Source organism: Mytilus edulis, chromosome 1 (genome assembly GCF_963676685.1).
Source record: "Mytilus edulis chromosome 1, xbMytEdul2.2, whole genome shotgun sequence".
NCBI classification, from domain to species: Eukaryota; Metazoa; Mollusca; class Bivalvia; order Mytilida; family Mytilidae; genus Mytilus; species Mytilus edulis.
Window position 1 is genome coordinate 23,597,660 of NC_092344.1, and position 2,848 is coordinate 23,600,507.

Sequence of the window (2,848 nt, forward strand, 5' to 3'; positions counted from 1 at the left end):
TCTTTTTTCTTTTCTATTTCGTCTGGGTTATTTCATGTTATTACAGTACCTTGATGAGATCAACATGGAAGAGTATTGCCAATTTTAGAATGCAATTCTGTTGATTAATTTAAATTCTATATTTTTTTCCACCATAGAACTTGTTTAATAATCTTGACATAAATAATAATTTTTGAACTTAAAGTAAGAAGATTCCTTGGTAGTTGTTGTTTATATCCTCTAGACAGGGTTTCATAAGCGGATTTATAGGAATTCATTGGCTCAAATTGGTTGCAAATAACAGATTTGATTCATAACAATTTAAGACCTGTTTATTGTCTCATTCCATAGATGAGAAAGCCATTAATTTGAGCGTTTGTTTTACTCATATGATAATCAGCTGGGATTCAACATAGAAACAATTCATGCCAGTAATGTAAATGTACAGATATTACCTTTTCCTTTGATCAGTCTGCAACATTTATGTAGTGGAAGCGAGACATAACAATCCTATATTCCATCATCGGCAGTGACGTTGTATGCTCAGTCTGTGGAATAAGATTTTTCAGACATCATTTACTTTGCAAAACTTCATTTTATTAAATTTTTACAGAAGCTTTTTATGTCCAAAAAGACAGTAATATTAAAACATTTTTTTTTCCATTTTTGTCGAGCCTTCGGCTTTAGTCGAAAACGCGTGACACAGCGATCCTGCATTCCGTCGGTGTCGTCGTCGTCGTCGTCGGCTGAGGCGTCCACAAATAATCACTCTGTGGTTAAATTTGTTGAAATTTTAATAACTTTCTTCAACTATCCTGGATTTCTACCAAACTTGGACAGAAAATTGTTTATACTCATAAGATAGTATCCTGAAGTAAATTTTGAAAAAATAAAATTCTATTTTTCCCGTATTTTACTTATAAACGGACTTAGTTTTTCTGCCACGAAACATTTCAGTAAAACCAAGTCCAGTTATAAGTAAAATACGGAAAAAATGATAAAACTAGTTTAACAAAATTTACTTCTAGATACAATCTTTTGATCATAAAAAAGCTTCTGTCCAAGTTTGGTAGAAATCCAGTATAGTTTAAGAAAGTTATTGAAATTTTAAATCTTTAACCACAGAGTGAATGTGCTGGTGTCCTGTAGCCATTCTTCCCCTATTCCAATTTTTCTGGGGTAAAACCAGGATCAGGCCAATGTTTCCCCCTTGTAGCACGAGAAGCTAAATCCCCCCCCCCACCCCGGTAATTTAACGTCGGCGATGTAAGCTGGACATGTTTAATAAAAATAATATAATAGTAACTTTTGATTAAAATGAATAAGAGGATAAACCCATAAGTAAAAACTAATCTTCCGGAGAATCCTAAAATTAGTTAAGGGTTACCAAAGCTTCATCGTACTAATATACATTGGATATCAGATTACGTATATTTGTTAGCGGCAATAAGTGAAGTAAGGCATTAAGCTTAAATCCTATGCAATAAGCTAACGCTTAGGCAGTAAGTATATTGCCTAAATGATGTTACAATGTTGGCATTAGTCTTAAATCCTAGGATTTATGCTTAAATCCTGAAAAATGTGTGCAGGCATTAAGCTTTTATGCCTAAAATATAATTGCTAGTAAATGAAAGACATTTATTCATTTTAATAAAAATATATTTGTTACATAATAACATTATGAGAACTGGGGCATCTTAATCGAAACTGTCATAAGATTGGTCCTATAAGATATTCCTAGGACAGTAATTATGATAAAGTTTAAGGACCGACTTACGACATGTCTCAGCATGTACATCGACGCTATCTGAGGATTATCTTAGCTATGATGTCCTAACCGCTGTCCTGAGTATTAGCGTAAAAGAAAATAGCAAATGAAAAAAATGAAATACTGTATCCAATTTAACTTACAACTTTAACATCTTTAATTTAAATACCGATTAATTACATGTATAAGAAAATAGTTATTAGTTTAAAATAAGGTAATACATAATTTACATATTATTATAATACCTTTAAACTCTTTGAAACAAAACATAAGTGAAAAAAAATATAACTACGTTTTATATTAGAACTGAACAAACTAATTGTAAATAGTTAAAACATTAGATATTATATATAATCGGTAAAATCAAAATATGCTTTGAGGGAGCTGAACTCGAAGTGTCACGGTTTCATACTTAAAAGTTCAAAGGCAAATCTTGTGCATCTTTCATATAAATACTGAATACTTTAACTATTTTATTTTATAAATGCAAATAACATACGTTTGACTATGAGCAAAAGAAAAAAATCGAATTTTTCCGATGCAAAACTACAGGGCCCAGTTTCATCTTAAATATGAAAAAGACATGAAACAACTCTCCACAAGACACCGGAAATAAAATCACTTTCTTGTCCCGAAAAACTAATAACAAGTGAAATTGACGATAGTGGTGTTTCTTTTGGAAAAACACAAACATTATTGGAGGACAGTACTTCAAATCAGACTTAAATAGATCAGAACTGTCATATAAATTAATTAGACGAAAAAAAGGCAACTGTACCAGAGGCATCTGTAATGTATATTTCACCACAGTTAAGAGTGAATTCTCGATTTGCACTTACTCTTTCCGAAACCGTGCATCTGGACATAATATCTGTACTAGATGAAATGGAAAGTTGAGCTTATATAATGTAATAAAGTTTACTATGACAAATTATAATCTTTGATTTATTCCCAAAAGAAATAAATATAGATTAAGTAGTACATATCCTTGGAATGTCTTTAATATATGTTAAAGTGAAAAATAAACTTTAAACACATGTGCGATAAGCGATACGTACCAAACAAGCTAGCTCCCGATTCTTGTTTTCGTTTTTTTTTTCA